A 14,760-nucleotide genomic window follows, 5' to 3' on the forward strand; every position below is an offset into this window, starting at 1 on the left:
GCATGGTATATAATGAAATGAAAAAATTATGAAAAAAAAACCTTATATCCGTGTGCCCATGTTTAACTCACACAACTTCTATGATGAAAAAAATAATAAATTTTAAATTAATATCGGAATGAAAAAACGTTAAAATTGTGAATCCTGTAAACGAAGTTTTTCTTAAGTTGAAAACGTCCAAGTAAACAAACTCGAAATTCTCAGATAACAAGCAGGATTGTCAGATTAAATTTCAAAACAATACATTGGTATAACAATGTAATACAGCATAATAAAATATATCATGGTGCAATACATTTTATTATTCGTTACATCATTCACGTAATTTTTCTGTTAATGCTTATAACATTTTACGCGAGTCATTTTAAATTTATCATTGCATGTATTATTTAGATATTGTAATTAAATATATTTATTATAAACCATATATAATACAATTTATAAATTTATTTTATATGATTATACTAGCTTAATAACCGGGTTCGCACGGAACATTCTTGGCCGTGACATAGGTTTTAATGGATTATTACTTTACACTATTTAAAGCCAAGTTTAGTGTAACTGTTAGTGGTTATAAAATTATATAATATGAGTATAAGTGTACGCGCGATGCATGAGATTATTTTTATCGATAAACTTCTCGGAACATTTATTATCTACACGACGACGGACAAAAAGAATAGGTTGTGGGTAGCTGGAAACTCGCGGGCCGACGTGCCGCACAATACGTATTGGCGGTGAATAATTATAATTGTTAATTACTCCACTAAAACGCAAGATTTTAGAAGATCCTTTCTTAACGCATGGTGAAAATATGAGAAGAATCTGTATTCCAAATTTTAAGTCTGTACGTTGCGTAGTTTTTGAGATATAGCGATCAGTGAGTGAGTGGTATTTGGATTTTATATGTATAGATTATTTATTTTTGACGTGAAAACATTTTATACGGCGTTCAGATTTTTCAACTTGGGCAGTGAAAATTTTCGAGGATTACTTTTTTCGTGTAACCCTCGATACCTATTATATTATTTGTTTATATTATTATATTATTAAAAGAAGAGGCGATTTTTTTTAACAGTTATATCTGAAGCTTTACTAGACCGTTATTTTTATGGATTTTGAATTTGAGTAATTTTTTTATACCATTGATGAGAGACGATTTAGAGCGAAGAAATTCTTAAGTCTTTGAGTGGACATAGATTCGAAACATACTACGAATATCAGATAATTTGTAGTAGAATAATAGCCTAAAATGCTTTCAGTGTGTGATTATTGGACATTTTGGCTGTACCAAAAGATGAAAACGTGTTTTACATTATTACCTTTTGTTTTTGTTATCATCTTTTGATATTATTTGTGAGCATTTGACTTTTTAAAAATTATACTCGTACATTCAAGGCTGATTCGTTGTCAATATTGTTGCTAAAGTAGGCAGATGGATTTGAGATTTTTCGTACAGGATTTACAACAGCGGTATTCTCCTAACTTAATACATTGATGTATGATGTTTTCTGCGGCAATGAAACGTGATTGTCCATACTACTGATAATTAATAATCTTAGAAATTCGTTATTGAATTTTTGTATCTATTTCTTCAAATTTGGTATAGCATAATTATTTGAGTGATAAGATATCTTTATTATTTAGATTTAGTCATAAATTGATATGTACCTAACATAGTGAGAGAACCGTTTCAGTATAGCTATGCAATACATCTGTGATATTTCAGATTAAAAATCTATTAAGCTATATTTTTAAATTTTTTTTATTTTTATTCGATTGATATGTTTGTGTTTAACTTTCTTACAGCTATCCGATACGATTTTTCTTCTTTGAGTTTATATTAAAATCAACTTTTTTTCTCATACAATTACTATTCTATAAAATTTCAAGATTTTTAAATCATTGATTGATACATTTCTGGTAGTGATATATAATACAATATAATATAATGTAATATAATATTATATATTATATATGATATATTATAATATATAATATTATATATTATATATGATATTAATATACAATAATTTTAATAATTAGCCCATTAATCTCGAATAAATTAATATTTTTAGAAAATTATATTCATTACTTTGTATTATATCATAAAATGTACTCCCAATAGTTATTGACAACCGTCTAGATAATGGAATACAATTAATTCGATTTATTAGATGTATTCCGCACACAAATAGGTTGCGGCAGGTCGTTATTAGCCGTCAAAATCGATTTAATCACCTGCAAGACATCCGTTTCTCTGTCTGTCTCTCTCTCTCTCTCTCTCTCTCTCTCTCTCTCTCTCTCTCTCTCACACACACTCTCTCATTCGTACATACAACACCATCTATTACACCTTCCGTATTTCTTGTCAAGCCGTCCAAAATTCTCAGAGAATTCCTACATCTATCAACGGGTAAAAACTTAAGAACTGATCAGTCATTTGTGGGGTCCGAAGTAATCGGGTCAGAATTTATTTTTCGTCCAAGTGTGACGACTCACCCATTCAGCGTACAACATATTTCGTGTCCATTTAAGTGATTATTAGATTAAATTTAGCTCAACCTGGTATGTGTGGTGACATTTTTTTTCTCAACAAATTTAATAACACATATATTTAACAGTGATTGCTAACTATAGCTATCATATGAAATTGAAGTTTACCATTATTAGTATTTACTATAACAAATTGTAAAATCATATGATTTGTATTACCTACCAAATAAATTAAATAGTTTTGCGCATATATCTTACGTGTTAAAATTTACTTCTTAAATACATTGCTTCGACGTTCTTTATGTTTATCCCACTATATGAACAATTTGACAATTATAAAATAACGCATTTTGGCTATTTTTAATACGTTGAAAACGGTTTTCTAACAATTTAATTTTAATGAAACTGATAGCTTTCTTTTTCAGTTCAACCCACTACAAATTTAAAGTCATTGAATATATCAAAATTTCTACATTAGTTTTCATCTAAAAATTGACATTCTTGACTTTATTTCTAGATTATCAGAAAACATAAAATTTGCATGAAAAACTTTATATAATTTCACTTAATGGCTCTGAAAACTGGTTTTCATATTAATATACTTTTATGTCAACTTTAATGAATTCGCGTACCTACCAGTCATCACTTCGTGTTAATAGATCAAACAAATTATTAAAATACTCCAATATAATCAGACCAGTGGAGCAACTAATGGTAGGGTTTGGGGGTTATGACCACCCTCCAACATTTTTCTGTGGTTTTTACAAATTCTACATAGGAAAAAAAATGGTTTATCTCGAAGACGCGAAATGACTGATTGATTTGAAATATGAATATTATTCGTACTATAATTGATAACAATAATAACATGGCAATATGGAACGTTTTGTAACGTTTCGTTCAACTTAAAAACATCAAAAATCTTGCTACTACAATTTCTCGACAGTCGATTGTATAATACTTTTTTTTATGGTATTACAATATGAAATAGAAGTTATATAGTTTAATTTATAATTTAAATATTTTATTCATAAACCTAACTTAATCTTACTTCCTTATCCCTACCAAACACCTGCAGAAAATGCTTATTTTTTCCAAATCCACCCGAAAACCAATCCTGGTTACACCACTGAATCTGACTAAACGTGAACAGGTTATTCATTAAGTGCAATCCCACGAAATAAATCGACAAACCTTTTCCCATTCCATTTTGAATCAAGAAAATACAACAATTATTTGAAGCAGTGTCACATATTCGTATATGCGCAGATCGAATGTATCGTATAGTTACTAGAATATTTTCTATTATTTTTTAGTTATTATTATTAGATATTTAAATTGTGTCCATAGTGATCAGTGAGACGCACAAGGGAGGGATGGTGTAGTGGTCTTATCCCTCCCCCGTAATTTCTTCATTTATCAATATTTTACCATATATTTACATTGAATTACACAAAATTAACCACTATATTAAATAATTTATATCACAACCTCAATTGTGTCATGTTACACTACGTACTGTTATAGTAAAACTTATTCATTAAAATTATGTTGTTCTAATAAACAATATACTAAATTAGGTTCAGTGTCTAGGTTCAGGTTGTAAGGATTTTTTCCAACTTCACAAATAAAATATATGTACAAGGAGGCTTCACCCCACACTCTCCACGCTCATTTTATTGATTTTGATGAAGCAGATAATGAATCCAAAGACGTGGAAGTAGTCAACATCGGTTTCACTAACCTAATATTCAAACAATTCGTCATGTTTATAATTTATTTATTTTTATTGATATTTCATGAACGGTTAAATCGTCTTTTATAATAATAAAGTGCACATGTTCGTTAATGCTACAGCACATTTTATTGTTCCTAATGCACAATTAGTGTCCTACTACACCATAGCCTGGTGTCTAGCGATGACAAAATTTGAAGTTTGTCTTAACCAAAGTAGTCACTTGTTCGCAATCATTTTGAAAGTTCCTTCTCAAATATCAACGAGTTCATGGCTCATGGAATTTTCACATAATTGTGCACAGCATCAAATCGGTCGCGCCACCGTATTACGAACAGAGCCAGCGTTAAGAGGTGGAGGTGAATACCCCCTCCCCTAGGAATGACCTATTTATAGGGCAATCATTAATAAATTAAATAATATCAATATTGTAGAATTTTGCTATAAAATGTAACCGAAAAATTTGTATATTTATAACTCACTCCTCGACCCCATCAATATTTTCTAGCGCTGGCTCTGAGTATAAACGCATTGAGGGAGCATTACAATTAAAATACGTTTCGAGGGTTGATTATAAATTTGAAATAAATTCGTCGAATGGGATTAATACTACCGTGGGCCTCCAGATGTGCCGTGACAGGGGTACGTGCGCTCGACTCGCGTGCAATTTATCGTCTTTCGCAAAAACCCAACGCGCTCATTCGGTAGTATAGACGTTTTTCTATGTATAATTTATTTAATGTTTTATTTACATACGAAAATATATTTAATATATGTAGACGTATAGGTAGACGTGGGAATGTTAGGGATAGGTAAAATTCCTCAATTAACAGTTTCCATAGAGTTTTGCGTTACGTGAGTGCTTGTGCATGCATCTATTTCTTTTTGTGTGTCGTATACACTTATATATATATATATTTATATTATTTCCTCCTATCTATGTAATTATAATAATAGGAGACATCTGACTTGTAATTTTTCTTTTGATGTAAACACGTACGACACAAACATTATTACGTTGAAAATGTTATTATTTCATGATATATTATGTATTTATATATTGTACCTCGTTTACGTTTATTAACGATTGTTCTGTTCGACATTAGGAAATAATGCTTATTTTTTTTCTCGGAAAACGTATATAATTGCTTATAATTTAAAGATAATACATATTACAATCGGAACTATGTACTAGTTATCTTTATGGGTGTACGATCAACTATTTTTTTTCACTTAATATATTTACAATAAAACTTTAACTGACAATGATAACTATATTATTTTTATATTATTTTAAATTTTAAGAAAACTAAATTAGTTATAAAACTAAAATTTAATACAATATTTTGTCCACTATAAGTACTAAAAATGTTTTAAGGTGGTTAGATCTAGGCCCTAGATCATTCTAATACAAAAATAATGTAAAACATTTGAATCGTAATATTATTTTATAGTTTTTTTTTTCTTTTATTAGATTCTGAGTGAAGTGAAAAATATATTAATATATGTATAATCTCGATCAGAACATGAAATTCGTTGAACTTACTAAATAAAATTTATTTCGATAAAACGATATATAATATTTAAAAATATTAACCGTAAGGACTTGATACATAAATTGGATACGTATATTGGCATTATAAATTTATATTACAATAATCATTTATCGGTGATTATTAAAATAATAATTATATTATAGTCCAAGATTTTTTGATTTCACGATATTATTAGGTATATATATTTACATAATAGTATAAACTATCTATAGGTAAAAAAACTAATACACCAAATCTTCTTCAATCCCACTTTCTAAATCAATGCTTCAGTGGTTTCTAATTTCAATGCTATAAACCACCTTTATCAATCATATTATCCGTCTTTATATCTATTTAATTTGTATTTCAACCTTTTCTATTTTGAATTGAACATCAATATAATGACTATCCATTGTTTATCAACAATATATTTGAATATAGCTAAGTACTTCTCAACAATTATCCTGAAAAACTTATTTTATGGATTTTCAATATATTTCATGTTAAAATAAATTTTTCTTGAAAACAGTGTTCAGCTTCGTCTTTATTTACCTATGCATATTTTTATATGTACGTTATGTACACACATATGTTACGAGACAAAAAACGAGCTATATGCGTATTTTTATCGTGTATCCCACTTCTTTATAGATTTTTTTTTTTAATTTGTATTTGTTCGCACATTACAGCAAAGTCTTTAAAGATTTATAACTGAAAACGTTTAATAATATAATGAAGGGCTTGCATTTATTAATAATATGCAATAGAAGGGTGTGTTAGGGATTCGCATTACTTAGTTCCTATTCGCGGCAATGACTTTGTCACGTTCAAGAATACAGATTATACTCATTGTGTTTATATTTTCTTGCAATTTTCTGTATTAATTCAAAAGCTGTCTGAAGTCATTGATCTTATAATGTAATTCTTATTAACAATATAGCTCACCAACAGATACCGATGTAAAACCGTATGAAAAATACAAGTTCGGACACAACAACCGGAATATGAATGTACAATTTTAGGGTAAATAACTACCATATTTTAGCAATTTATATAATAATAATACTACAATAATGTGCACACGATAAAACCGTTTCTCTGAAAATTGTATTCACTAGTGATTGAAGTGCAGTGAAAGCAATTATTATTGTTACTTTTTATTCCATAAGAAAACAGATGCATTGACAATTTTCATTACTTATTTTAAAGGCCGAAAGAAATATTATGATAAATTATGTACCCAAATTACTCAACACAGTGATGAACCTTGCACGAGTTAATGACGATAGTTTTAAGACAAAAAAAAATCTTAATTTTTTTTCGTTGGACGTTCAACAATTTTAAATTATTCATTAAAACGTAAATAGTTTTCATGGTTCAGACGTACTCTCTGACTATATAAAATTACGATGAGTTAAGGCATTTATACGAGTATAGAAGTACAAGAATATTATATATTAATGTATTATATATATATATATATGTATGATAAGCCGTATGCTATAAATTAATTCTCTTCTAAATATAATAAAAAGCATATTATGGCGAGTAGACGCTTTGCAAATGCAAAGCCTCAATAGTTTTACACACAAGATCACTCGACTGTCGATATATATGTGTGTTTGAAATTCCACTACAGCAATACAGTTTTTATTACGGTTCTTCTGTTATCAATTTATTAAGAACAAGTAATACAGGACTACCGCCTTAGGTTTTGAATTGAATATATGTACCATTACTACGAAAATTATTTATAAAACACATCAATACGTTTATACGAATATACGAGCTATTACGATTGGAGTCTATACTAAATATTTTGATTTTTCGATATATTTTTTTAAAACGATTGAATAAAAAATATTAATAATAATAATAAGCAAACAAATATTGTATTTTTGAAGAATTTTTTTTATTAATGATAAAGAAATATGACTGAATTACAGTGATCTTAATGGTTACAAAAATGTGTATACGTGTTATATTATTTTCAGTTTAAGAATGACGATTTGATTTCGAGAACAATTTTAGTATTGAACAAATACTATTTATATATATGAAAACAAGACAATCCATTTTCGAAATTTAGGAAAATTTGTTGCGTGCAAGTTGTAACTATGTATTTGAAAATTGCTTACGCAACGTTATTTAGTATTATTTTTTATAATTCCCATTTCTATGTTATGATTATTTTAATGATTCATTAATCGGAACCGTTGAATTCAATTACTATAGGTTTTTTATATTTATAGTCGTTACATTCGCATTATTTGTAATGATAACAACTAAGAAAAATAATCAAAAAATTTAGCGAGTCAACGGCTTTTTAAAAAAAAAACCTTACTTTTTTAATGGAATATTTTATTGCCATTTATACAAAAAAATTCACTCACACAAATATATAGTCTTACGTACGACATCAATATAAAATACTTATATACCTACGATATTATGATATGGTTTTTCGGTTACACGCGAAAATCAAAATGAAAAAAATAAATAGATTGCAACAAAATTTCTGCGGTATTATATCCAAGTGACAGTTTTCTTTATCCTTTTTTTTTCTTTTTTATTACAAATTTTGCCCCGTATAAGAAAATAATAACTACCGTCTCAGCTCTTTCAGGTCATATATACATATTTTTACGACCGTAATTTTTTACCGACAACAAATGCCTGGAACGCAATAATTATTCGTCCCATAGATGTTTAACGTAGCTGCAATGAAATAATATGTTAGACTACCGTTTCGTATTTGGTTCAATCGGTATGACGATATAATATTATTCGAATTCTGCATATAAGTACGTTCATGTATAAAATATGTGATTTAAGATCAAGGGAGGAATACAAACAATATGTATAATACGGCGTTTAGGATGTCACAAACATTATAGTTCATAAATTGGAAACCAATTTCAATACGTAGGCGTCTATATGATGATTGTCACTTATATGTCCATTTTATAATAATAATCGATAAGTCAAAAAATTAATGAATAACGTACACGGGTAAAGCAAACGCAACCACTGACCAATAGTTAACCAATAGTTATAATATATATAATTATAGTGATACGTGAACGAGTAAACGAATTCAACGAACCGTGTAGTGCATCCTTATTTTAGTATTCTGAAAAGTACTTAAGTTTTAAGCAAAAAATGTTAAGAAAAAAAACTAGACCATTAAAATGTTTGAAACCCATAAACATCCCATTTATGCAAATTAAAAAATAAAATAAAATTCATTGAACCATCTATTAGTTCTACTAAAAAGGAATAATTCGGATAATATAGTATAATATTATGACATATGAGTATTTTCATAATATTATAAAAAAAATACTCAAACCTATTGATATATTTTGATTTGATTTAAGTCCTAAAAAGAACAGCAAAAATATCTATAATTCCATTTCATATAGAATGTGCTTTCAAATAGTTTAATGACATTCTCTATGTTACATTGTTAACTATTTGAAATAACTCGATAATAGATCAAATGTGATGACGTAGAATAATTAATATCATTTTTAATATTCAACACTTCGTTATCTATATAATAATATGTAATAGAAGACTTAGTCGTGAGTAAAACAATACTAATTTCGCCATTTAATCCTAAAAACGTGTGTTACTAAATATGATGTTAACTAATGTAATATACTATTACTAAAGAGTATTCTTGAGAAAATTAAAACAATTCATGTAGAACACAACTGTTGAGGTCTTACCTAACTAGAAACGTAAGTAAGTTACATTTTTCAATGGCGAAAACTCAACAATGAAAATTCGAGTATGCAATTTTAAATCATATTGTTTCATTCATTACGAGTACCATTATCATCATAAGTAATGTAACCAAAAACGTGTAAATTATATATTATCAACCATGATCAATTTTAAATAAAAACAATAACAATTATTTACAAAAGTTTAAAATTATTTAATGTATAAATCAATCAATACTGACTACCACAGATCCAAATCAAAATCCTGTGTTCACGATATGTACAATAATAAACTCATAATAGTATTACTCATGACAGTACTCATTATATTATAAGTCATACACAGTCGGGACTTGTTACAGATAGTTTTATTTAATAGTATACTCGTATTAAAAACGTGGGTAATATTTACGTGAATACAATGCAGAACGTTAAGTTTAGTAAAGTTTAAGTAAATTAATTAATTTACGATGAACTATCAATGTAAAGTATACTAATTTTAAATTTTATTTATCCGACTAGAAAATATCACAAAAAAAAACTGTACACAATAGAATAAATTTAATATGAAAATAATAAAAAGGGAAGAAATTGAAAATTGTATGGAGAAAAAACAGGGTTTGGGTGGACCGCTGAGTCGAACGTCAATGATAATTCATAGTATTAAAGAGAGGCAAATCTGAACGGAGCTTGATTTATTATTGTGTAGTCGAATTATAAGTGATCCTAAATAAAAATCGTTTGTTAAAACTTCTCGAAAACTTTAGGTAAATACAGAAAACAAAGTCAAAATAACTTTGTAAAAATATGCCGAATAGAAGAACTTAAAATTACTCACATCATCGTTGCACATAAAACGTTTCACAGTTCGTGATACAATCAACTTAACAATAATGAAAACCTTAAACTCGAATGAAAAGTTCACTAGATTATTTCACATTCACTCTATATTTAAATAGAAGATAGAATTAAATAGCTATTTGAATTTTAGATATCTGAAATAAAAACTACAAACTTTGTAACTCAAAAACTATATTACTATATATAACTATATTTGTTATAGTTAACATTAACTATATATAACTTATATATAAACCATATTTGTAGTACTATGAATGAATACATACCACTTTAAGAAGATCATTTTATTGAGTATTATGGTTGAAATAAAACATTGCATTTATTAATCTGATAAAATTATATTTATTCATTAGAGTACAGTTATTATTATGTGATCACACTTTTTGTACTATATCACAATTTACACTGTTTCAGATTTGATCATGATATCTTGGAAAAATCCGATATTTAACGTAAATTGTAACGATGTTATGAATCCAGTTAAGAATGTTCAACATATTTTTTAAAATTAAGGATATATGTATTAATAATTGATTACCTAATACATGATTTTTTTCTAGTTCTGACCGATTTGGCTTGAAAATTCTGAAAATTCTAGCTAACAGAAAACGAAGCTAATATAACTTTTCTTAGGCGTTTTATTTATGGCTTTATAGATTCTCCAGAACTATTAACTCAAATTAATTCTAAAGAACCACCCGTCATACTCGTCACATTTATTAATTTTCCTTGCTGATTTGTATCACCGACTACGTAAAAAATCAACCAATATACCGAATGATAAGTATAACCAATAAAGATCCATCAACTCTATTTTAAAATTTTGTAAAAACTATATAAACATTATGTGTTACAGTATTGTATTAATTTGGGTATGTTCTGTATGGTTATATAAAATACATAAAATAAGTAAAATAAATCAAATAAATGTAATTAATTAATAATTCTCATCTAGTATTATAATAATATCTAGTGATCGTAATATCCAGCTGCTCTTGTGAAAACAATATTGTGCATTTCAATAAATAAATTGATTTATTACACCCTCCAGATGTTGATTCAACTGCACTAAAATCCAATTTACTTAAGGATATAGATACTTAAAGCTTATTATCATTTTTAACTAGATCCCATAATAATTATTTGATCACTTAATCATCATCAAACTAATATATACAATAAACATAATAAAGCATATTAAGTTATTGGCTTCATTAAAATAATATCGTTTGATATTAGAGTAACTTGGACAATATATATATATAATTTTAGATACTTCAGTTGAGGGAAACTCATTACTTAATCCCAATGATGGAAATTAAAATTTTTTAAAATCTTACAATATTTTTATAGGATAAACACATTAAATACTCGAGTGAAAAATGTAGGATCAGTATCAGCAATGCATTTTTGCACATATAAATATATTGTCTAATGGATTTCGTAGAATAGAATATTTTTTAGAATAATATTACTACAATGGACCATTGACTCAGTCCAAACTCACTCATTTACAACACATTAAATTGTGAATTCGCTACATATGCAAAATAATTCTTGAATGATTGATTATAAATCATTAACATAATCGCTATTTTTTTTTTTTCATTCAAAATATGTCCAAACCCCTGAATCATCAAACATATATCCAACATTTTGTCGCATAAAAAAACACTGTATTATTTATTCCCATAAAATACAATACTTAATATATTTGGTTGTAATAAATGTGTAAAAAATGAATACTCTGTAGCATAATACAATAAATATTTAATTCGATTCTAAGCTATAAATAATGTACTGATTTTATATAAAACTATAGTATAATTACATGGTGTTCAATGGTTAAAAAATATGATTATATAAAAACATAATCATCGATGTAGTACATATGATCGAATACTGTAGAAATATCGTCACTTAGTTCAGTATGAATCGAATTCGGTTGAGTACATATGTGCATAATATAATATATAAATATATCATATTTGGTATAATAACATACCTTCCATGTGTTCCTGCTCCTGTCTATTTCAAAATGTCCTAAATAATTATAGCAATATGGCTATTTATTATTACACTATTAACCTTTTTTTTGATTTATTTAATCGAGGTTTACTAAGTTATGATTCACAGATCCTAGAATATATGAGCTGCGTTCATGGTTATTAAAGACAATCCGCAGTAAAAATGAGATTTTGATATCGATGAAAAAAATGAGAATAACATATTATACTCGTATGTGTCACATTCACCTGAACCATCAATCCGTTTGCGGATGTTATTGTAAGTAGCAGACAATGCTGATTACGAGTAAATGGGTTTTGCCTTTGAATGAAATACTTAGCTCGATACTATTCAGTGGAATATTTCATGTGACACTGCTAAAATAATTTATAATAAATACGATGGAAAAGTATTAATATAATACATTTCCGCGGGGGAAAAAATATAAGTTGTAAAACAGTTAATATAAATAAATAAATTTCAAAAATATAATATTTATATTATATATCAAAATTCTTGTATAAAAATAACATTTATGACAAAAATGTAAACGAACGGTTGTTAATGTGTATATATATATATATTTCAATATTGGACACTTATTTAATTTCATTGTCAAACGAGTAGTCTAAAAAAAAATTATGTTATTCAATTATATAATTATAATATATAAATGTGCAAAAAATTGAATGAATGTGTAAATATTTAAAAGTATTTATGATATTTATAATTATTTGTATTCATATAGTCTTAAAAGTTTAAATAAATGTTATGAATTGTATTATATTATGATAGGAATAGTATTTATATCTAACCTGTAATAGAAATAGGCCGATAATAATGTAACAATGGGAATCAAAGAAAAAAAATTGACCAAAATAACTTTCATATTGAATATTTGCTATTTTTGGTATAATAAGTATAATATGCTTTTTAAGAAATGTAATATAATGTTATTGACATTTCCCTTTTCACAACTTACCATTTCTAGCACATAATTGAGATGAATTTGATCAATATGAGGACTATGAGGCTGTGGATTTCTGAAAATTCTTTATTCGGTAAAGCCTGACCTCTATGCTGTATCGCAGTAGAATAAAAAACCAATAAATAAAACTGAAAACAACTTTGGTTCTTGTTTGCTTTGATATAAGGTCCTGGGGATCATATACATGTATGGTATTGTATGTGCTTTCGCTATATTCTTCCTCGGAGTGTATTTTATTCCGCAGAAATAATACATTTGGAAGAATATATAGTAGAATAAATACATATTTTAACATAGTATTAATATGAAATTGATTGAATTAAATTATTAATCACTTCAAATGAAGCGACAAGAAAAAGTGACGTGACTTGTTACTTCAGTATGGTTGGTAAAAATATCATACAATATCAAACAATGTATAACTTAGTAAAAATATGTACGTGCATTTATGTATATATATATATATATATATATGGGTAAATATTTGATAGGTAATCTATTATTTCTCGGTTACTAAACATTATAATTATTTTTATAATATTGAATGTTTCGATCGAATTGCATACAATTTAATAAATAGTTTGATCGTTATAAAGAAAATATAAGTTTTATTACTATTAGAACAAGAACCAAGAAATTTCGTGTATTTTCATATTTATCAAAGTTTAGTTTTATATTAACAAATAAAAACTGTCCTGGTCCGGGTTTTCATTATCAAATAAGTTCATCAGGAATAATAAGTATTCCATGTGAATAGGTACAACCAAACTAACGATCTTATTGCTCTTCACCATTTGTAATAAGATATAGATTATAATAATTGTATTTTCTTGTGCAGCTTCAATTTCTCGTGGAAATAATAAGTGTTTTTGTAATGAATTCATTATTTCGTGTGTGTAGATACTTGCGGTCATTAGATTTTCTGGGCTTTTATAAGTCCAATTCCATGATGTGGAGGGTTTTAAGATTGTTGGATTTTTTATTTCTCTAATAGTTGACGCTATTCCAAACCATTCACCTTTTAGTAATAAAGCTGATGGTAATATCCCATTGCGATCAATTTATCTATATCTTATTACGAATGGTGAAGGGCAATAAGATCGTTTGTTTGGTTATACCTATTCACATGGAATACTTATTATCCTTTCAAAATCAAAATTATGTACATACATGTATTTTTAAATTATTTTTGTTTGAAAAAATTGGTGAGCTTTTTTTGTTTATAGTTATACCGTCTTTATGCAATCTCATTAGTAATATCATTCGCTAATATTATAGCAGAAGTAAAAATAGAACTGCTCTTTACCTCTATTGACGAAATAAAATGACTTATGCTCTTTATAGCAGACAAAGCATCCAAAGAGTCGTAATCTTATCGTCCCATAACCCATAACGAGTTTGTTATCG

At 27.1% G+C, this 14,760-nt stretch overlaps 1 protein-coding gene across 2 annotated transcripts in view; it reads right to left on the reverse strand.

Moving 5' to 3' along the window:
* Nucleotides 1-14,760, reverse strand: part of LOC112688531 (cyclic nucleotide-gated cation channel subunit A) — a 249,148-nt gene that overhangs the window by 158,849 nt on the left and 75,539 nt on the right. The gene's annotated exons all lie outside the window — the stretch shown is intronic.

This window comes from Sipha flava, unplaced genomic scaffold (genome assembly GCF_003268045.1).
Source record: "Sipha flava isolate LNK unplaced genomic scaffold, YSA_version1 110_pilon_pilon, whole genome shotgun sequence".
NCBI classification, from domain to species: Eukaryota; Metazoa; Arthropoda; class Insecta; order Hemiptera; family Aphididae; genus Sipha; species Sipha flava.